Below are 24,322 nucleotides of genomic sequence, written 5' to 3' on the forward strand. Positions count from 1 at the left end.
GCCAGAAAAACGAAACGTCGTTTCGTGTATAGCTGACTATCCTGAAACATTTACATATGACGGAATTGTTTTGTATTGCCGAGTTTGCGAGAAAAACGTTTCGCGTGAAAAAAAAGTTTCAAATAGACCAGCGTGTCATATCGTTGGAATGCAGAACAGCCGGCCGAAGTGGCCGAGCGGTTCTAGGCGCTACAGTCTGGAACCGCACTGCCGCTACGGTCGCAGGTTCGAATCCTGCCTCGGGCATGGATGTGTGTAATGTCCTTAGGTTAGTTAGGTTTAAGTAGTTCTAAGTTCTAGGGAAGCTAGAAAATCTGAAAAGGGAAATGCAAAGGCTCAATCTAGATATAGTAGGGGCCAGTGAAGTGAAGTGGAAGGAAGACAAGGGTTTCTGGTCAGATGAGTATCGGGTAGTATCAACAGCAGCAGAAAATGGTATAACAGGTGTAGGATTCGTTATGAATAGGAAGGTAGGGCAGAGGGTGTGTTACTGTGAACAGTTCAGTGACCGGGTTGTTCTAATCAGAATCGACAGCAGACCAACACCGACAACGATAGTTTAGGTATACATGCCGACGTCGCAAGCTGAAGATGAACAGATAGAGAAAGTGTATGAGGATATTGAAAGGGTAATGCAGTATGTAAAGGGGGACGAAAATCTAATAGTCATGGGCGACTGGAATGCATTTGTAGGGGAAGGAGTAGAAGAAAAGGTTACAGGAGAATATGGGCTTGGGACAAGGAATGAAAGAGGAGAAAGACTAATTCAGTTCTGTAACAAGTTTTAACTAGTAATAGCGAATACCCTGTTCAAGAATCACAAGAGGAGGAGGTATACTTGGAAAAGGCCGGGAGGTACGGGAAGATTTCAATTAGATTACATCATGGTCAGACAGAGATTCCGAAATCAGATACTGGATTGTAACGCGTAACCAGGAGCAGATATAGCCTCAGATCACAATATAGTAGTGATGAAGAGTAGGCTGAATTTCAAGACATCAGTCAGGACAGAAATTGGGAAGGAAAACATAGGTACAAAGAAGGGAGCTGCGAAGAAACCATGGGTAACAGAAGAAATACTTCAGTTGATTGATGAAAGGAGGAAGTACAAACATGTTCCGGCAAAATCAGGAATACAGAAATACAAGTCGCTGAGGAATGAAATAAATAGGAAGTGCAGGGAAGCTAAGACGAAATGGCTGCAGGAAAAATGTGAAGACATCGAAAAAGATATGATTGTCGGAAGGACAGACTCAGCATACAGGAAAGTCAAAACAACCTTTGGTGACATTAAAAGCAACGGTGGTAACATTAAGAGTGCAACGGGAATTCCACTGTTAAATGCAGAGGAGAGAGCAGATAGGTGGAAAGAATACATTGAAAGCCTCTATGAGGGTGAAGATTTGTCTGATGTGATAGAAGAAGAAACATGAGTCGATTTCGAAGAGATAGGGGATCCAGTATTAGAATCGGAATTTAAAAGAGCTTTGGAGGACTTACGGTCAAATAAGGCAGAAGGGATAGATAACATTCCATCAGAATTTCTAAAATCATTGGGGGAAGTGGCAACAAAACGACTATTCACGTTGGTGTGTAGAATATATGAGTCTGGCGACATACCATCTGACTTTCGGAATAGCATCATCCACACAATTCCGAAGACGGCAAGAGCTGACAAGTGCGAGAATTATCGCACAATCAGCTTACAGCTCATGCATCGAAGCTGCTTACAAGAATAATTACAGAAGATTGGAAAAGAAAATTGAGAATGCGCTAGGTGACGATCAGTTTGGCTTTAGGAAAAGTAAAGGGACGAGAGAGGCAATTCTGACGTTACGGCTAATAATGGAAGCAAGGCTATAGAAAAATCAAGACACTTTCGTAGGATTTGTCGACCTGGAAAAAGCGTTCGACAATATAAAATGGTGCAAGCTGTTCGAGATTCTGAAAAAAGTAGGGGTAAGCTATAGGGAGTGACGGGTCATATACAATATGTACAACAACCAAGAGGGAATAATAAGAGTGGACGATCAAGAACGAAGTGCTCGAATTTAAGAAGGGTGTAAGACAAGGCTGTAGCCTTTCGCCCTTTCTCTTCAATCTGTACATCGAGGAAGCAGTGACGGAAATAAAAGAAAGGTTCAGGAGTGGAATTAAAATACAAGATGTAAGGATATCAATGATACGATTCGCTGATGACATTGCTATCCTGAGTGATAGCGAAGAATAATTAAATGATCTGCTGAACGGAATGAACAGTCTAATGAGTACACAGTATGGTTTGAGAGTAAATCGGAGAAAGACGAAGGTAATGAGAAGTAGTAGAAATGAGAACAGCGAGAAACTCAACATCAGGATTGATGGTCACGAAGTCAATGAAGTTAAGGAATTCTGCTACCTAGGCAGTAAAATAACCAATGACGGACGGAGCAAGGAGGACATCAAAAGCAGACTCGCTATGGCAAAAAAGGCATTTCTGGCCAAGAGAAGTCTACTAATATTAAATACCGGCCTTAATTTGAGGAAGAAATTTCTGAGGATGTACGTCTGGAGCACAGCATTGTATGGTAGTGAAACATGGACTGTGGGAAAACCGGAACAGAAGAGAATCGAAGCATTTGAGATGTGGTCCTATAGACGAGTGTTGAAAATTAGGTGGACTGATAAGGTAAGGAATGAGGAGGTTCTACGCCGAATCGGAGAGGAAAGGAATATGTGGAAAACATAAGGAGAAGGGACAGGATGATAGGACATCTGCTAAGACATGAGGGAATGACTTCCATGGTACTAGAGGGAGCTGTAGAGGGCAAAAACTGTAGAGGAAGACAGAGATTGGAATACGTGAAGCAAATAATTGAGGACGTAGGTTGCAAGTGCTACTCTGAGATGAAGAGGTTAACACAGGAAAGGAATTCGTGGCGGGCCGCATCAAACCAGTCAAAGAAAGTTCTAGGCGACTGATGACCTCAGAAGTTAAGTCCCATAGTGCTCAGAGCCATTTAAACCAATGCAGAAGAAAGGACCACGACAACAACTTCTGACAACAGCAAGTTGCAGTAGCAGGGATTTCTCCACAGGTAGCCAAAACAGTCGGTTTAACATTTATCTATGCGAAGCATTCATTGCAAGCAATATCCCTCTTCACAGAACTTAGAAACCCTATCCTCAAACGCTTCCTCCGCAAATATTGCTTAAATCAAAATATACCAGATGAATCAACATTGTGTAAAAATTACATCTACATCTACATGGATACTCTGCAAATCACATTTAAGTGCCTGGCAGAGGATTCATCGAACCACCTTCACAATTCTCTATTATTCCAATCTCGTATAGCGCGCAGGAAGAACGAACACCTATATCTTTCCGTGAAAGCTCTGATTTCTCTTATTTTATCGTGTTGATCGTTCCGCCCTATGTAAGTCGCTGTCAACAAAATATTTTAGCAGTCGGAGGAGAAAGTTGGTGATTGGAATTTCGTGGGAAAGATTCCGTCGCAACGAAAAACGCCTTTCTTTTAATGATTTCCAGCCCACATCCTGTATCATTTCTGTGACACTCTCTCTCATATTTCGCGATAACAAAAAACGTACTGCCTTTCTTTGAACTTTTTCGATGTACTCCGTCAGTCCTACGTGGTAAGGATCCCACACTACGCAGCAGTATTCTAAAAGAGGACGGACAAGCGTAGTGTATGCAGTCTCTTTTTAGTAGGTCTGTTGCATTTTCTAAGTGTCCTGCCAATAAAACGCATCCTTTGGTTAGCCTTCCCCACAATATTTTCTATGTGTTCTTTCCAATTTAAGTTGTTCGTAATTGTAATACCTAGGTATTTAGTTGAATTTACGGATTTTAGATTAGTCTGATTTATCGTGTAACCGAAGTTTAAGCAGTTCCTTTTAGTACTGATGTGGATGACCTCACACTTTTCGTTATTTAGGGTCAACTGCCGCTTTTCGCACAATTCAGATATCTGTTCTAAGTCGTTTTGCAATTTGTTTTGATCTTCTGATGACTTTATTAGTCGATAAACGACAGCGTCATCTGCAAACAACCGAAGACGGCTGCTCAGATTGTCTCCCAAATCGTTTATATAGATAAGGAACAGCAAAGGGCCTACAACACTAACTTGGGGAACGACAGAAATCACTTCTGTTTTACTCGATGACTTTCCGTCAGTTCCTCTCTGACAGAAAATCATAAATCCAGACACATAACTGAGACGATATTCCATAAGCACGCAATTTCACCTCGAGCCGCTTGTGTGGTACAGTGTCAAAAGCCTTCCGGAAATACAGGAATACGGAATCGATCTCAAATCCCTTGTCAATAGCACTCAGCACTTCAAGTGAATAAAGAGCTAGTTGTGTTTCACAGGAACGATGTTTTCTAAACCCATGTTGATTGTGTGTCAATAGACCGTTTCCTTCGAGGTAATTCATAACCTTCGAACACAATATATGTTCTAAAAACCTGCAGCATATCGACGTTAACGATATGGGCCTGTAATTTAGTGGATTACTCCTACTACCTTTCTTGAATATTGGTGTGACCTGTGCAACTTTCCAGTCTTTGGGTACGGATCTTCCGTCGAGCGAACGGTTGTATATGGTTGTTAAGTATGGAGCTAATGCATCAGCATACTCCAAAAGGAACCTGATTGGTATACAGTCTGGACCAGAAGACTTGCTTTTATTAAGTGATTTGAGTTCTTTCACTACTGCGAGAATATTTACTTCTGCGTTACTCATGTTGGCAGCTGTTCTCGATTCGAATTCTGGAATATTTACTTCGTTCTCTTTTGTGAACATACCGACAATTTGCGTAAATGTTATGGAAGAAATAGGCAATGAACTCAAAGATAGCATTATCTGGATTTCAGTTCAGACTTGTGGCCGTTACATTGCAAATTTAATTGTTGGTGCTTTAAAAGCAGAGCCTTCCTTCTTCTTCCTATTTAGCGGCGTGCAAAGCACTTGAAAAAGTATATAATTCTACGATCGTCAGATTTGTGAATGAGGGTATTAGAAAAATACTTCCAGAACCTTCCGCAGATGAAAGGGTGTTTATTTCAGATGCTGCTCCCTATATGATCAAAACAGGAAAAGCCCCCTGAGTATTTCATCCCAATTTGATTCACGTGACGTGCTTTGCTCATGGATTGCTTCACCTAGAATAGCTGAAAAAGTACGTTCCACGTTTGTGAGTGTAAATAAACTGATTTCATACACAAAGAAAGTGTTTCTAAAGGCTCGCGCTCGCACCGAGACCAAATGTGTCTTTACCTCCCGAAACAGTCGTAACTCGTTGGGGTACGTGGGTCGCAAGCTGTGTTGTTTTACAATGAACATTTCGAGGCCATTAGAGGGGAAGTAAACGACTTTTTTGTGATTTATTTATTAACATTACATCATTACAACATAACATCTTTACAACAATACATTAACAGAATGTAATTGTGAGTAACAGGTCAGTAACAAACAGAATCGAAATCCTTTAAAGAAAACAGAATTGGAAACAAAACAAAAACAATTGAAAAGTGTGACAAATTATTCACAGAGTACTTTTGAACGATAGTGCAGAGACATTGGCACTCAAAAAGACATTTCCGTGATTAGTACTCAATTTTCCCACAGACCTGCAAGTATTAAAAAGCTTCAAACTCAAGGTTTGGCGCTGAATCAATCTATTCAGTTAACGAATAAAATTAAAATAATTCTAGTGAACTCCTCATTGCCGAAGGTATTGCCAAGAAAACTGAAAACATTTTAAACAATATGAAACTTCCTGGCAGATTAAAACTGTGTGCCCGACCGAGACTCGAACTCGGGACCTTTGCCTTTCGCGGGCAGGTGCTCTGCCCGCGAAAGGCAAAGAGTTCGAGTCTCGGTCGGGCACACAGTTTTAATCTGCCAGGAAGTTTCATATCAGCGCACACTCCGCTGCAGAGTGAAAATCTCATTCTGGATTTTAAACAATAACCCAGGCTTTGAACCCTTGTGTCAAATTGATAGTTTTATTAACGGGACGGGTCAACTTTTCCCAGAAACAGTAGGTGCCTACATAGCATCCACATTCAAATACCGCCCAGTTATCTCAGTTGATGCGGAACGGACCTTTTCTGCTTATAAAAATGTTTTGGCTGATCGAAGACACAATCCTACTAACGAACGTTTGGAACAGTACTTGGTCGTTTGTGTTTACAATATCAGAAAAATGTAAATTAATTGTAAATGATGCTTTGATCTAATGATATTAATTAGAAGTTAGTGCTGTTCAAAAAAATGTCATGATTTATGTTGTTTTGTAAATACAATATTACGGAGTTTTTAAGCGTGCTCCTCTACGTGCGATATATCTCGTAGTTGGTCCAGTACATCTCGATTGTTTTGCTGCGAATTAGAGATGGGCAAACTGAAACACGTAACTGGATCGAAACAAATGAAACAGTAGAATGTAATGTTTCGATACGCTGTTTCGAAACAGTGAAACAGTTTGTGTTTTGTAACCTAATAAAACTACACATTTTTTTATCTTGAGTGTCTACTGTATAAGTATGTCCATATAAACACAAATGAGGTGGGAGAGCGCTAATCATGTCGCAGAAAGTATGAAACTATCACTTGGGCGTCTTGGCAGCTTCGTATTTCCTGCAGCAAATGCGCTGCTTTCGTGTGCTGTGACTTTCATACTTTTCAATTGGCTGAGGACAGCCATAGATGAAGACAGAAGAACCACCACGAACGGAACTGGAGGTGGGAGCAAACTGCAGAAACAACGGATATGCTACTGGGATTCCCACATTCCATTAGTATGGGTAATATACCCATCCTGTGCTAATTTCCATGCACACAAAGGAAATCATTGTGGATAATAGGTACAGTGACTATAGACTCACAAATAATGCCAAGTAATTCGAATAAATAACAAAATATAACCGGAAAAAATTTTGTCTTTCAAGGTGTTTCGAACTGTTACTATAAATTCACCATGCTTCCCAGCCCTTCTCGTTCACCATTACACTATCAGTGATATGTCAAACAGATTGCTTGCAACTATACCTACATCAAATTTATGTATATATCTAATAACTGTCACTCTACGCCTTCTTTTATTCAAAATGTTGTAGGCTTACTTGCGTTTCTTAATAAGATTTCTGTACGTGAACAGAGAAGTGTACGTTAAAAAAAAGTGTAATTTAACTGAATGATTTTCACATATTTATTATTTTGAATGGGAATAGTATGCGTTGTTTTATTGTATGGTTAGTGTTTATAAAGCAGATGTCACGCCATTTCGGAATAGGACAGTCAGCTAGAAACGAAGCTTTATTTTCAGATATCTTAAGCTTCATGCTATTGCTTGTCAAAAAGATTCCGACACTCTTGAAAGTGTTTCATGAAGTGGTATGTTGTGTTTCAGTATATGTGCCGAGCCCGAATCTCGTCCGACACAGAGCGGAATGAAACATCCCTGTTTCGATACAATTAGTCCATTCCAAGCGCAGGTGGACTGAAACAGCCTTATTTTGAAACAACGATACACTTTCCGTGTCTGGCTCGAGATCGAATCTGGTCCGGTTACCCGAGACAGGGGCGGAAACAGTGAACCACAGCCGTTCCGAAACACTGAAACAGTTCCACGTATCGATACACTGTATCGAAACATAGAAACAGTGGCCAAGTCTACTGCGAATCACTCGCATCGCATCCGCTTGCTACAGACAACAATAGCAAAGATGGAACAATGGTTGAAACACGGTATGCGTCCCCATTTTGCAAATTTTTAGGAAATAATCCCAGAAAGGCGTCCTTCCTAACCTCTACCAGAACGTATTCAGAACATATCAGCGTTCTAAATGTACCGATTTTTCGCTTGACCGGCGCTCTTCCTCGTAATTGATGTGCACAGGTTCGACGCAGTAAATACCATGTTCTTTTATTATTTGACTTTGCATATTTCGACATTTTTCATGCATTTTAAGTATTTTCCATGCATACTTTAAGGTTCTTATGATACGTATAATCCGGTCTCTGATTATTACTATGTTTTCTAAAAAAAATACATCCTACTGTTCAGCACGTAGTAATTTAGTAATTGGCAATTTTCTGAGTTATGTTATATCAGGAAGTAATACACCGAGAGAGTGTTTTTTCTTATGAATATTAACTGGACAGATGTAAGGAACAGAAGTAGTACAAACGCAATCAAATCTGAACTGCAAGTTGCCACGAATTTTCCTTATTCATGCAGTGAATTCTTTGAAATTGCCAAAAATGATATAAAACAACTGACTAAGGCAAAAATCTGTTGCCAGTTATGTGTAAGTATTTGCGATGTGTAATTAAATAGTTATCTTTTACAAATACTGCTTTGATTTTTGGTGAAATTTCGCCGTTCTCTTAATCTCCCTTATTTTTTTGTCAGGGATATATCTCCCTTATTTTCTTTTTAAAAAAGTGGGTCCCGCAAGCTGTGACTGTACGGCAAGGATAGGGTGACCATATTTTCTTCGGACAAAAGTGGGACTTTCATACATTTTCTTGCCCAAAAAGTGGGGCAATTTTTATTTCTCGTTAAATATCACTTTTAATGCTAACATAAAGGAGGATATAAGATGAACATCAACAAAAGCAAAATGAGGATAATGCAATGTAGTCAAATTAAATCGGGTGATGCTGAGGGGATTAGATTAGGAAATGAGACACTTAAAGTAGTAAAGGAGTTTTGCTATTTAGGGAGCAAAATAACTGATGATGGTCGAAGTAGAGAGGATATAAAATGTAGACTGGCAATGGCAAGGAAATCGTTTCTGAAGAAGAGAAATTTGTTAACATCGAGTATAGATTTAAGTGTCAGGAAGTCGTTTCTGAAAGTATTTGTATGGAGTGTAGCCATGTATCGAAGTGAAACATGGACGATAACCACTTTGGACAAGAAGAGAATAGAAGCTTTCGAAATGTGGTGCTACAGAAGAATGCTGAAGATAAGGTGGGTAGATCACGTAACTAATGAGGAGGTATTGAATAGGATAAGGGAGAAGAGAAGTTTGTGGCACAACTTGACTAGAAGAAGGGATCGGCTGGTAGGACATGTTTTAAGGCATCAAGGGATCACAAATTTAGCATTGGAGGGCAGCGTGGAGGGTAAAAATCGTAGAGGGAGACCAAGAGATCAATACACTAAGCAAATTCAGAAGGATGTAGGTTGCAGTAGGTACTGGGAGATGAAGAAGCTTGCACAGGATAGAGTAGCGTGGAGAGCTGCATCAAACAAGTCTCAGGACTGAAGACCACAACAACAACAACAATGCTAACATTTCTTCTTCCTCTGCAAATACAGGCTTCACTGATATTTGTGTGTGTGTGTGTGTGTGTGTGTGTGTGTGTGTACAAAACTAAACAAAGAATGGAAATACTGGAAATAAGTACATTTCAGGTTTTCAGAAATTTACTTGTTAAGAAATGTAACATTTATAACACAGAATGTAGAAAGACATACAGTAACAATCACTACAAAAAAAGTTCTTAGTGAACACAAGGAATTTATGGTTTTGTGGATTCCACACTGCAATCATATTTCTTCGAAGATGAAATTTCATTCAGCAACTCAGGTTTGCCTAATAGGTATGAATAGAAGTCAGTGCAATTACTGAAGTTTAAACGGGTCAGTAAAATACACTTAACGCTCCCCACCGTAAATCTATTCCTCTCATCTGTCCTCTGTGACGATAGTAAGCTGAAAACTCTTTCAACATTTGCATTGTGGGCAGGGAGCGAAAAGAAGTACTGCGCTATATTAAGCGATTCTCTGAACTGTTCATTACACTGGAAAGATCTGGAAAACCTACACCATTTTTCATGTGCCATCAACTGATTCCATTGTTCACTGTCTGTTTCCACTTGTTGTTTTACAAATGACTGTATATGAACTATTTCATCAAATAAGAGGCTGTCATTTACTAGAATGCCCTTTTCATTTAGGCACCTTATAGTATTTTCACCTACTGACCATTCTGGTATTTCTGTGAGCATCATCCATGAGAATACAGAAAACTCGGCTATTCCCTGTAACCATGAGGATAAATAGTCTACTGAAGCTTCATAAAACGTTGATACTGCTGTGTCAAATTTCTTAACAGACTGGTCATCACAATCATGCAGCAGTTTTTTTACACTTAGTGGTACAAAATGTTCACGTTTCCTTGAATTTAGACTTGTCAAAGTTTTAATTAAGACTGCTAATACTTCACATATGGAATTATTCTGTTTCTCAATGCTCAGAATGGATTGTTGGAAAACACTCATTTGTGAATGTAGAAAAAGTAAATAACATTCATTTATAGGATCACTGAAAAAATTCTTTAAGATTGCAGGGCACTTTGAGTTAGACTGTGACGAAAAGTAAGATTTCAAACGTTCATACATTTTCAAGATCCTTTCTATGGCTGGCAACAATGAAAGCCACCTATACAAAAAATGAAAATGGTTGTACAACTTCATGACAATGCAGTGAATGTCAACAGGTAAAACATCACAAGCACTTTGAAGTGTGTTATGAACAACATGTGCTGGACAACCTATATCAAGAATGTTGCTGTTGTTGTGGTCTTCAGTTCTGAGACTGGTTTGATGCAGCTCTCCATGCTACTCTATCCTGTGCAAGCTTCTTCATCTCCCAGTACCTACTGCTACCTACATCCTTCTGAATCTGCTTGGTCTCCCTCTACGATTTTCACCCTCCACGCTGCCCTCCAGTGCTAAATTTGTGATCCCTTGATACCTTAAAACATGTCCTACCAACCGATCCCTTCTTCTAGTCAAGTTGTGCCACAAACTCCTCTTCTCCCCAATCCTATTCAATACCTCCTCATTAGTTATGTGATCTACCCACCTTATCTTCAGCATTCTTCTGTAGCACCACATTTCGAAAACTTCTATTCTCTTCTTGTCTAAAGTGGTTATCGTCCATGTTTCACTTCCATACATGGCTACACTCCATACAAATACTTTCAGAAACGACTTCCTGACACTTAAATCTATACTCGATGTTAACAAATTTCTCTTTTTCAGAAACGATTTCCTTGCCACTGCCGGTCTACATTTTATATCCTCTCTACTTCGACCATCATCAACAATGTTAGAGTTTTTTAATTTTTCTTTCAGATGTGTGATACCCTCTTTCTTCATTAACCCCCCAAAATTACAGTCAGTATTGTCTGCGCCAAATGCAACACACTTTGAGATGATACTGAATGACTGTATAACATGAGAAAGATAATTGGAAATTGTTTCGGACTTTTCGTTCTGCAATTCATCAAGATCAAGCAATTTCGTCTGCAGTCCACCCTCACTTACAGAAAAATACTGAACTATCACAGGAAAAATTTTCTGATGCCCATGGTTGCTAGCATCAGTAGATATTGAAAAGTATTTAGCACTGTTTACAGCAGCTACTACCTGTTTCTGGAAATGCGGAGCCATAACATTGTTGATAATTGCTTCACACTTTGTTCTACCACACGAAACATTCTCTGCACTCTTAGAATCAGGAATTTTTTTATTTGTTTAGTTGAACACTGCAGTCATTAGAACGCTAGCTTTGGTGGTGTTTAACAACATGGACTGAGAGGGTTCCCTCTGCTGCAGCTACGTTTTTCTGTTCATGTGTATTTGGAGTTACAAAATTTCTCGTTATTTTTTGCGAGGAACCTGCCGATCGAAGATTCTTCCTGTGTTTCTCTGATTCCATACGATGCTTGAGATCTGCAGCACCACCACGAGACACGGATACAGCGCAGTCACATACGTTACATTTTGCTGAACAGTCATTGTCTGCAGCAGTGAAGCAAGGAAACTTCCTCTGAAGCTCTTCCGAAAACTTTGATTTTCGTTTCGGCATCGCCACGGCGTGCTAGCACTTCACGAAACTGGTACTGACAAGGGAACCTCCCCATCGCACCCCCCTCAGATTTAGTTATAAGTTGGCACAGTGGATAGGCCTTGAAAAACTGAACACGGATCAATCGAGAAAACAGGAAGAATCTGTGTGGAACTATGAAAAAATAAGCAAAATATACAAACTGAGTAGTCCATGGCAAGATAAGCAACATTAAGGATAGCATGATATCAGGAGCGCCGTGGTCCCGTGGTTAGCGTGAGCAGCTGCGGAAGCCGAGGTCCTTGGTTCGAGTCTTCCCTCCAGAGAAAAGTTTACTTTCTTTATTTTCGCAAAGTTATGATCTGTCCGTTCATTCATTGACCACTTTGTTCACTGCAATAAGTTTAGTCTCTGTGTTTTGCGACCGCAACGCAAAACCGTGCGATTAGTAGACGAAAGGACGTGCCTCTCCAATGGGAACCGAAAACATTTGATCGCAAGGACATAGGTCAACCGACTCCTCCACAGGAAAACACGTCTGATATATTCTATACGACGCTGGTGACGGCATGTGCGTCACATGACAGGAATATGTTGTCCACCCACCTAACTTGTACACTTGGCGAATGGGTAAAAAGATTCTTCTACCTTGCCCGATTTAGGTTTTCTTGTGGATATGATAATCACTCCCAAAAAAGTGATCAAAACATTAAGAGTTTGTCACATAAGCTGAAAATAAAAAAGTAAACATTTCTCTCGAGGGAAGACTTGAACCGAGGACCTCTGCTTCCGCTGCTGCTCACGCTAACCACGGGACCACGGCGCTCCTGTGCTCGATTAATCCTAGATATTACATATGTTACGCATGGACTCCTCAGTTTGTATATTTTGCTTATTATTTCATAGTTCCACACAACTTCTTCCTGTTTTCTCGATTGATCTGTGTTCAGTTTTTCAAGGCCTATCCACTGTGCCAACTTATAACTAAATCTGAGGGGGGTGCGATGGGGAGGTTCCCTTGTGAGTGCTGACAACGATGGTAAGCAAAAGAAAATAAGAGTATGCAACAATTATAGTGCTTAAGCTGTACATTATCAGGGGGTACTAACGTATGGAATGTCAGTTTCAATTGATAGTTTATAAAATCGACACTCAGAAACTATTTTAAGCATTTTGTAAATGTCTGAAGATAATCCTTGAAAATCGGGGCAAATTTGTTGTTTTTTTTTTCTTGATGTCGGGACAAATTTTTGAGCCTCAAAAACCGGCACAATCCAGATTAATCGGGACGTATGGTCACCCTAGGCAAGGAGAAGCCTCCGCTCGGCTATTTGGCTCACAGTGGGAAGGTCAGGTCCTTGGGGGAATTTGGTGGCGCGCGGCGGTGACTTCGCGCCGGGGTTGGCTGCACTGCGGAGCTCACGTGCGCGGGTGCGTGACGCCAGAGAGAGACAGCTGCCCTGCGCGGCTCTGCGCATGCGCCGGGGCGCCTGACGGCGCGACCGGCTCAGCCGGAAGGGCAGGTAAAGCGAAGCAGCCGACGAGTAAACAGCACGCCCAGCTGCGCTCCCAAACGACAGACATACCGTACGCACAGTACGCACTCGCACCGTCACCCGCGCTCCAGCAGTGCGTGTCGCAGTTGTTACGCACAGTGCCGCGCCGTGACAGACAGAGCTTCGCAAACCAGGCGTCTACGCGTGCGCGAGTGGTGCCGTCCAAATTACGTCGCGCGGCGCAGTTCCCGAGCGTGCAACGTGATCTAGTCGGCCGTGCAACGTGACTGACTTGGCCAGTGAGTGGCTTCGCCCGCGTTATTTTCCGTGCCACGTTCGCGCGGCAAGGACACGATCTCGCAACAAACTCGCCCGTGCTTCGTTGCTGTACCGAATAAAGCACACGAGTGAGTGTTTTCTGTGTGTTGACTGTCAGCTGCTGTGTTTCGTCCCAGAATACGCCACAAGTGCCGGGGTTGCTCCACTTTTGTGACATATCACCCTCACCGGATCGAAGGCCGTTTCGCCACCACCATCGCACTCCACAAACGTGAGTAAAATATACTATAATGTATTGTTGTTATACTTTGAAATAAGTTTTCTTTTCGTGCCTAAGCGCCACAGCTTATTAAGATATTATTTTCATGAAACTTCCTGGCACATTAAAACTGTGTGCCGGACCGAGACTCGAACTCGGGACCTTTGCCTTTCGCGAGCAAGTGCTCTACCAACGATTTTTTTTTTCTCGTTTTGTTCACTTTTGTTCGTTGCATCTGCTCGGGGCGGACGTCGAAAGACATCCGTTTAAGTTCGTTGTTGATCGATTAACTCTGTTTTTTTATTACAGAGGGCAGCTAACCCTCTTGACTGAACACGCTGAGCTACCGTGCCAGCTCCAACTGAGCTACCCAAACACGACTCACGCCCCGTCCTCACAGCTTTACTACTGCCAGTACCTCGTCTCCTACCTTCCAAACATTGCAGAAGCTCTCCTGCGAACCTTGCAGAACTAGCACCCTTGAAAGAAAGAGCACTTGCCCGCGAAAGGCAAAGGTCCCGAGTTCGAGTCTCGGTCCGGCACACAGTTTTAATCTGCCAGGAAGTTTCATATCAGTGCACACTCCGCTGCAGAGCGAAAATCTCATTCTGGAAATATTATTTTCATCTTCCACCTAGGCTGAAATACGACCACAGCAACTGCGGAGGAGGGGCGGGGGGGGGGGGCAAAGGGGACCTTGCTCATACCCCTCCCCCCCCCCATCTCGCACATTCCCCCTAAAATCTGTGGCACAGAGTCTTTATGCATATCCAAGCTGTTTTCCCTCGGCTTCACCCGCATACAGACGCATCACATACTATGGTGTGCAAAACTCATAACTAAAGTAACTTTCACATGATATGTTACAGCCAAATAACAAAGCTTGGTGATACTTTGACCGTACATAGAAAGAACTGCTCCAGTACGGTACACAGGGAAACTGGAAGGAATATGCAGTGAGACAAAATAAATTGCCGACAAAAACGTAGTAAAAAGCCAGTCCTATAAACATAGTAGAAAAACTACCTAATTTCCACACATCACTTATTTATAGCCGACCGCGGTGGCCGTGCGGTTCTAGGCGCTTGAGTCCGGAACCGCGGGACTGCTACGGTCACAGGATCGAATCCTGCCTCGGGCATGGATGTGTGTGATGTCCGTAGGTTAGTTAGGTTTAAGTAGTTCTAAGTTCTAGGGGACTGATGACCTGAGATGTAAAGTCCCATAGTGCTCAGAGCCATTTTGAACTTATTTATAATGGTAACTATGAACACTTGTATCATAGGTGGTCCACTATCATCCAAGCTGTCAAGACAAAAGTAGTATACATAGCAGCCAACTAAAGTCACATATTCACCTCCAGTGTACATCTAAGGAGAAACTGATAATTTAAAAAAAAAGGGCAGCTTGATATTACATATAAGGTAAAAAACTTTTCTGATCATAGTTACAGACCATCATATTAAGACCATTGCTTAATTATGTATTTACAGAGCACCTAATGGTGCAATATGCCAAAATGGGTTGGTTCAAATGGCTCTGAGCACTATGGGACTCAACTGCTGAGGTCATTAGTCCCCTAGAACTTAGAACTAGTTAAACCTAACTAACCTAAGGACATCACAAACATCCATGCCCGAGGCAGGATTCGAACCTGCGACCGTAGCGGTCTTGCGGTTCCAGACTGCAGCGCCTTTAACCGCACGGCCACTTCGGCCGGCTGCCAAAATGGGCTTAGGCCTATTGTGAATGGTTTATAAAAGAAAAACCACTTAAAGAGCAATGTAGCTGACTGATATTAGTAATAATCGTGTCATTAGAAGACATAAGAGCCGCGTTTTTTAAGTAAGTACCGTTTTGAAATTTAAAAAAAGACGTGCTAAGAAATCTCAATAATTTTATTTTTACATGAAAGCCTGTACCTTAATCTACTTTTCTACATAATTTCCGTCAATATTGAGGCACTTCCCATAACGTTGTACCAGTTTCTGAATACCCTCCTCATAGAAGTCTGCCGCCTGACTTCCTGACCACTGCATCACCACTGTTTTGACTTCGTCACCGCCTTGAAGACGCTGACCGCCCAGGTGTTTCTTCAAGTGCAGGAACAGATGGCAGTCACTGGGCGCAAGATCGGGGCTGTACGGAGGATGATCTAGAGTTTCCCATCGAAAAGGTGTGATGAGATCATTGGTCTGATTCGTCACATGCGGATGGGTATTGTCTTGCAGCAAAAGGATTCCCTTGCTCAACTTACATGGACTGTTGCTTTGATCTTGGTGTGACGTAGGCCACCCACGTTTCATCGCCCGTAACAATTTGGCTAAGGAATCACCACCGTCGTTGTGGTACCGTTCAAGGAAAGTCAATGCACTGTCTAAACGTTTGGTTTTGTGCACTTCCGTCAACATTTTCGGTACCCAACGTGCGCACAATTTTCGGTAATTCAAGTGCTCGGTCACAGTGCCATACAAAAGACTAGCAGAAACATTAGGAAAGCCATCCCGCAAGGAGGAAATCGTGAAGCGCCGTTTTCTCTGACCTTATTGCCCACTTCCTGCACCAAACTCTCATTAACGACCGAAGGACGCCCACTCCGTTGTTCATCGTGCACATTTGTGTGGCCATCTTTAAATGCTCTCACCCACTTTCTTACCATTCCATCACTCATAATGTTTTCTCCGTAAACTGCACAGATCTCACGATGAATATCGATCTCTTTTAGGCCTTTAGCACTAAGAAATCTTATAACAGGCCGTACTTCACAGTTGGCGGGACTCACGATTGTCGGAGGCATCTTAAACACTCAGTACACAGCGTAAACAAGGAAGAATCAGACTGTAATGGCGTCAGTGCGTAGATTAAGGTACAGGCTTTCATGTAAAAATAAAATTATTGAGATATCTTAGCACGTCCTTTTTTTTAATTTCAAACCAGTACTTACTTAAAAAACATTCCTTGTATTTTGCACTGCAGGCCTCAAACAACAAACAGGAGTGACAATTTTGTTTAGAGACACTAATTACATTGTAGTCACCACGATTCTTGATGGTCCCTGGACATTACAAATGGGAAGTGTCATATGGCGAGACATATGTATAATGCACCTAGGAATGTCGTTGAAGACGATTGATTTGGTGGTCCAGGTCTTATGGTGTGTGAAGTCTTAATGTTCCATGGGTGTACTGACCTTCAGATCTTTGAGCATGGTAGATGCACTCATAAACGTTACTGTGACACTGTACGTGTTCCCCATATGCAAGTCACAGGCGTGCATTCGGCCCTGACATCATTTCATTTTTGTGGATGACAATGCGCGACCATTTTTGTGGATGACAATGCGCGACCATTTTTGTGGATGACAATGCGCGACCATTTTTGTGGATGACAATGCGCGGCCGTTTTTGTGGATGACGATGCGCGACCGCATGGAATAGCGCAGGTGGGGGAGGATATTCAGCGAATAGACTGGGCTGCGTGTTACCCAACTTACATCCCATCGAGCACGTGTGGCATGTATTGGGGAGACATACTGGAGCACGTCCACATGTACCACCAACCATCCAGCAGTTGTCAGCCACACTGGTGGAGGAATGGAATTCCTTTCGAACCCTGTTTGCGAGCATGGGAGAACATTGCAGAGCACGCGCTGCCGTCCCTGGTGATGGATCACACAACCTGTTAAGGACCGTGCTCCGCCAGGGGACCGTCATAAATCGCGGCGACTTCTGTGTAATTATTATCTTCGAATAAAAGTGTCATTTCTGTTTGTCTCGTTGCGGATTTCTTTCAGTTACCTTCTGCAATGTACTGTGTCAGTTCCTCCTGTCTATGGCACAAGTCTCATCGAGCAATGTTACTCATACGTGACACATCAGGAGAAATTACTTTTGTCCTTAAGTTTTGCATTCTAGTTCTACATTTTACACAGACATATATTTAGCACACATTTAGCATATGTCACACAAATTTGTATGCATATCCCAGCCGTATCCCTAGCGATTTTCGCCCTGGTGCTTCGTCTGAATCGGGACAAAACGTATAATTCTAATAAGTTTCCTTTAATTTACGTCTATGGTCACAATATTTTCTGTTTAACGGATTACTGGTTTCGGTCTTCAATGATCATCATCAGATCTGTCTCATAAAAACAAGGTGCTAATGCACTGCAGCCATAATGGCGTAGTCAACTGTTAAATGCGGAATCAACACCAGGATCAGTCATCTTGTCAGTAAAACTAATGTTTAAAACAAGCTTGTTTTAAACAGTAGTTTTACTGACAACAAGACAACATGACTCATGTGATGTGATTTATATGTATTTGACGATGCTGGTGTTGATTCCGCATTTAACAGTTGACTATGCCACTATGGCTGCAGTGCATTAGGACTTTGTTTTTATGAGACAGATCTGATGATGGTCATTAAAGACCGAAACCGGTAATCTGTTAAACAGAAAAGATCGTGACCATAGACGTAAATTAAAGGAAACTTATTACATATACGGGTCACTGTGTTTTTTCGCGACGATGTCTCAGGTTGTGAAACGTATAATTCTGCGAGTTATAGACTGTCGTTTCGAAAAACAGGAGTGCTGCTGGCAACCGATTGTGAGTTTTTTTTTCTTTACACCTTCCATCTCTAGAGAGCATGTTAAATATATCTCTGGTATTGATTGTGAGCTGTTTGGTGTGATTTTGGTCCCCGAAACACGATGTGGTAGGTGCAGCCGACAAGGACGAGTGAGAGACATTGCTCCTCATACTTCTGAAGTAATCCAGATGAACTAAATACAGGGAAGATATACCAACAGTTTGTTTTTGGATGTTTCGACAAGTCACCCATCCTCGCTCCCACGTCTGGCAGCAATACCACAACTTTATACTCCATATTTGGTTGAAATTGCTCCTGGCATCGCTACCCATGCTTTTTATGTGATGCCTTACCACGCCAAACCTTCAGCTACCAGTCTGGTAGGGGTACCTTATTATCATTGTAAGTTTTTCCAGACAGCAAGTGATACATTTGCCAGTTTTGGTAGAAATTCCCTCACAAATTACAGGGAGTTGTTAATGAGACACTGTCCTCCTCCCCTCCTCCAGGCCCAGTACCCCAACTGTAGTGGTGAAGTATTCATAGTGACTTTTATGTATATGGAATGAAGCGGCGATCGAAAATTAGTACCAAGACGGGATTCGAAACCGGGTCTGCTGATTGCTAGACAGGTCTGTTAGCCACTAAGCCACCCTGACACCGTGGTTCACAAAGCCGCACGGATTACTCTGCCATGCCTACCTCCTCAATCCTCCAAGCAAGAGACCCAGGTTCAATTCCCGGCCTTGGTACAAATTTTCAATCAGCACTTCAGTATAGATAACATAAAATCGTATTTGTACAAGACCAGTACAGTCTCTGAAATTGTGTCATTTCATTTGTATTATAGTGACTACCCCCAAAACCTATGGATTTCATACTAATAGCGGTCGTTTCATGTTTTTTTTTTAATAATTCCCAGCCCCACTTCCGCCCCTAGGGGTGGTTGGGGTATATTGTTGCACCATACCTTTACAGGAATAATGAGTAATGTATGTAGAAAATTTGGCTGGATTTGCCCCAGACGTTGGTGAGTTAACCTGTCTCAGGCCGGGCGTGGTGGCCGAGGGGTTCTAGGCGCTACAGTCCAGAACCACGCGGCTGCTATGGTCGCAGGTTCGAATCCTGCCTTGGGCATGGATGTGTGTGATGTCCTTAGGTTAGTTAGGTTTAAGTAGTTCTAAGTTCTAGGGGACTGATGACCTTAGCAGTTAAGTACCATAAGATTTCACACACATTTGAACATTTTTTTTAATAAAAAATTTTAAGAAAATATTTCGTTACATTAAAAAAAAATTAAAAGCTAAATTTATGAAATTTGTATTTCACTTCTCTCTTATAAATAAAAATATACTTGTTAGGGAATGAAACTATGGAAATATTTCCCCAAGAACGCAAAAGGCACGATTAACAGAAACGTCGAACGCCAGCTACCAGAATCGCTTTTTGGTGAGAAGTACATTCGGAAAAGGCCATGCTTCTATGGCCTTAATTACAGTGAAAAGCTTAGAAGGTGCTGCAATACGTGAACAACATTAAAATTCGATTAAATAAGAACAAAAGACATTTATGCAGGCCATACAGCCTACACGAGCGAAGCAGCGGGCACTAAGCGAGTTTTTTATGTATACATTTATAGTTATTTCTACAAATTAAACACCTTACAGTTTGAAGATCATCATGGAACATCTGAAAAAAAAAACCGCTTGAGTTATTATAGTGTTACAAGAGCGTAAACCGATTCTGGACGAAAGTGCAGGGGGGCAGTCGGCTCTGAAGAATTCCAGTAATCCGCTGAAAAATTCTTTAAAAAGCGAACGAAGTATCGAATGTGGTGTCATCATACACTTCTTCGGCTTTCCTCCCCGTCGTTTCGAAACGCAACTGTTTTTTTCTCCTAATTAAGAGTACCGTCCGCGTGACCAAATTAGGCGATATTTTGCCACTAATAAATGAATTTTTAGCAGGTTTTTTTCTTTTTTTTTTTAAAGAAATGCATCTATCGCCGTTTCGGTGAAATTTTTCTTGATCAACGCGATTTTTGAGCAACACATGCAAAACCAAATGTGTTTTTATCCACTGATTTTAATTTGATGCTATTTATAGTTACGTTGTGAAATATTGCAATCCAAAGTTCTACCACTCTCTAAAAAACGACCCCAGTGCTAACGTTAAATTGCTATACGTAAGTAAATAGGCTACTATAGGAGCGTGTACGTATTTTCAACATAACGATACTGGAAGATTCGAAATTGCTTTTCCCCTTCTTTCTTGTTACGAACTTATCTGAACTATTAGAACAATACACAGAAAAAAGCAATAAACAGCAGGGCTAACATTAAATTCAACTGCAAGAAAGAATTGAACTGACTAACAAAACAACAACCGGACTCATATAACACCAAAGGTGTGCAGTAACTGGTCTTGCTAAAGTGTAGCTTGTCGATACTCCTCTTGATGTATCGATAATTACACTACTGGCCATTAAAATTGCTACACCACGAAGATGACGTCCTAGAGTCGAGAAATTTAACCGACAGGAAGATGATGCTGCGATATGCAAATGATTAGCATTTCAGACCATTATTCAGACAAGGTTGGCGCCGGTGGCGACACCGACAACGTGCTGACATGAGGAAAGTTTCCAACCGATTTCTCATACACAAACAGCAGTTGACCGACGTTGCATGGTGAAACGTTGTTGTGATGCCTCGTATAAGGAGGAGAAATGCGTACCACAACGTTTCCGACTTTGACAAAGGCCGGATTGTAGCCTATCGAGATTGCGGTTTATCGTATCGCGACATTGGTGCTCGTGTCGGTCGAGATTCAATGATTGTTAGCAGAATACGGAAACGGTGGCTTCAGGAGGGTAATACGGAACGCCGTGCTGGATCCCAACGGCCTCGTATCACTAGCAGTCGAGATGACAGGCATCTTATCCGATGGCTCTAACGGATCGTGCAGCCACGTCTCGATCCCTTAGTCGACAGAGGGGGACGTTTGCAAGACAACAACCATCTGCACGAACAGTTCGACGACGTTTGCAGCACCATGGACTATCAGCTCTGAGACCGTGGCTGCGGTTACCCTTGACGCTGCATCACAGACAGGAGCGCCTGCGATGGTGTACTCGACGACGAACCTGCGTGTACGAATGGCAAAACGTCATTTTTTCGGACGAATCCAGGTTCTGTTTACAGCATCACGATGATCGCATCCGTGTTTGGCGACATCGCGATGTGCGCACATTGGAAGCGTGTATTCGTCATCTTCATACTGGCGTACCACCCGGCGTGATGGTATGGGCTGCCATTGGTTACACGTCTCGGTCACCTCTTGTTCGCATTGACGGTACTTTGAACAGTGGACGTTACATTTCAGATGTGTTACGACCCGTGGCTCTACCCTTCATTCGATCCCTGCGAAACCCTACATTTCAGCAGGATAAAGCACGACCGCATGTAGTCACCAATCGAAAACGTCTTGTCGATGGTGGCCGAGCAACTGCCTCGTCACAATACGCCAGTCACTACTCTCGATGAACTGTGGTATCGTGTTGAAGCCGTACGGGCAGCTGTACCTGTACACGCCATCCGAGCTCTGTTTGACTCAACGCCCAGGCGTATGAAGGCCGTTATTACGGCCAGAGGTGGTTGTTCTGGGTACTGATTTCTCAGGATCTATGCCCCCAAATTGCGTGAAAATGTAATCACATGTCGGTTCTAGTACAATATATTTGTCCAACGAATACCCGTTTATCACCTGCATTTCTTCTTGGTGTAGCAATTTTAATGGCCAGTAGTGTACTTTTGTTACCGCGTGACGCGCCTGCAACACCACCAGGGGGCATCCAACGTTGCGGTGGGCAGTGGTCGTAATGTTTTGGTTCATCAGTGAATAGCAATTTGCGTCCGGCCGTCAATCTTGCACGAATAGCCAAAGCGGTTAAGGCGATCGCTCGCGCAAATCGGGAAGCTCGGGTTCGAGTGCCGGTCGGGCACAAATTTCCATTGCAGTCATTCCCGTATACAGCTAACCCTCGTTCGTATTCGCAACTGCGAGTACATTTCGTGTAGTACACGATTAAGCTCCACTCGCACTTGTGCGGATTCTTTGATACGGAGTGAATAACAAAGCTGAAATTTGTGAATAAATTTAGGCGTTGCCCAGTTTTCTTTTTCCACATGTGAGAATTTGTTCGAGTTTGACACTGAAGGTGGACATTCCTAAACAGGTCTGTGTATTTTTGAAATCTGTCTTCTTTGACATTTGATTATCCGCAGTTCGTGGTGTAGTGGTTACGGTCAGAGGGTTTGCTGCCCGCTATATATATATATAAAACTGAGTTAATGGATCGACGATTAACTTCAACTAGCATCACGGGACGTCCGCCCCGAACAAATTCATCGACCAACAACGAACGAAGTGAGATAAAACAAAAAAAAAATGTCGCTAGCGTTGCTGCCTCTGGATCACGGGGTCCTGGGTTCGATTCCCGGCTGGGTTGGGGATTTTCTCTGCCCGGGGACTGAGTGCTTGAGTTTTCCCCATCATTTCATCATAATGTGTGAACGTGGCTTAAACTATGTGGTGTCACCGCCAGACACCACACTTGCTAGGTGGTAGCCTTTAAATCGGCCGCGGTCCGTTGGTATATGTCGGACCGGCGTGTCGCCACTGTCAGTGATTGCAGACCGAGCGCCACCACACGGCAGGTCTAAAGAGACTTCCTAGCACTCGCCCCAGTTGTACAGCAGAGTTTGCCAGAGATGGTTCACTGACAAATTACGCTCTCATTTGCCGAGACGATAGTTAGTATAGCCTTCAGCTACGTCATTTGCTACGACCTAGCAAGGCGCCATTACCAGTTTATATTGAGATTGTAATTATGTATCATCAAGAGCGATGTTCTCCAATTATGGATTAAAGTTAAGTATTCCAGAAGCTGAGTACTATTCAAGGCTACTATAATTCCTTGTCATTTTCCATACCTCACGCCAGCCTGCGTGAGCTTAAACGCGTGCCTTTCGGCTTCCTCCAAACTCCGTGAATTGGCTCCTGCCAATTCACAACAAACTGGACTGTGTAAAGATTGGGACTTTGTACGCGCGCTGATGGCCGCGCAGTTGAGCGCCCCACAAATCAAACACATCGACATTGCGTGTCCGCCTCCGGTAGCTGAGTGGTCACCGCGACAGAATTTCAATCCCATTCACCCGAGCTCAATTCCCAGCTGGGTCGGAGATTGTCTCCGCTCAGAGACTGGGTGTTGTGTTGTGCTAATCATGGCTCTGAGCACTATGGGACTTAACATCTGAGGTCGTCAGTCCCCTAGAACTTAGAACTACTTAAACCTGACTAACCCAAGGATATCACACGCATCCATGCCCGAGGCACGATTCGAACCTGCGACCGTAGCGGTCGCGCGGTTCCAGATTGAAACGCCTAGACCCGCTCGGCCACAACGGCCGGCGGAAAAATCAATTCTTCTGATGCTGATAAGATGTTTAATACTGTCAACCATAATTTTTCATCATTATTCGCTTGCAAATGTTAGCGTTCACAATTTTTACTGCGGTTCACACTTCTGGTTTCATTCTGACATTCTGCTGAACTATTTACGGATGCTTTTATTTTATTTTACTTTTTTTGTTGAGCCATCAGTGTTCTGATTGGTGTCAAACATTCACCGACGAAACCCTATCCTATACCACCCTTTTCCTCTCAGAGTAGCACTTGCAACCTACGTTCCCAATTATTTGATGGATGTATTTCAGTGTCTGTCTTGCTCTACAGTTTTTGCCCTCTACAG

The 24,322-nt window shown here is 42.5% G+C and overlaps 1 protein-coding gene across 1 annotated transcript in view; it reads left to right on the forward strand.

The window, feature by feature from the left end:
• The first annotated feature begins 13,408 nt into the window (after positions 1-13,408).
• The window catches only part of LOC126232193 (period circadian protein-like), a 169,700-nt gene continuing 158,786 nt past the window's right edge, over positions 13,409-24,322 (forward strand). The window contains exon 1 of the mRNA XM_049942490.1: positions 13,409-13,926. The gene's annotated coding sequence lies outside the window, so the exon portion shown is untranslated. The remainder of the gene's footprint in view (positions 13,927-24,322) is intronic.

This window comes from Schistocerca nitens, unplaced genomic scaffold (assembly GCF_023898315.1).
Source record: "Schistocerca nitens isolate TAMUIC-IGC-003100 unplaced genomic scaffold, iqSchNite1.1 HiC_scaffold_466, whole genome shotgun sequence".
In the NCBI taxonomy this organism is placed as follows: Eukaryota; Metazoa; Arthropoda; class Insecta; order Orthoptera; family Acrididae; genus Schistocerca; species Schistocerca nitens.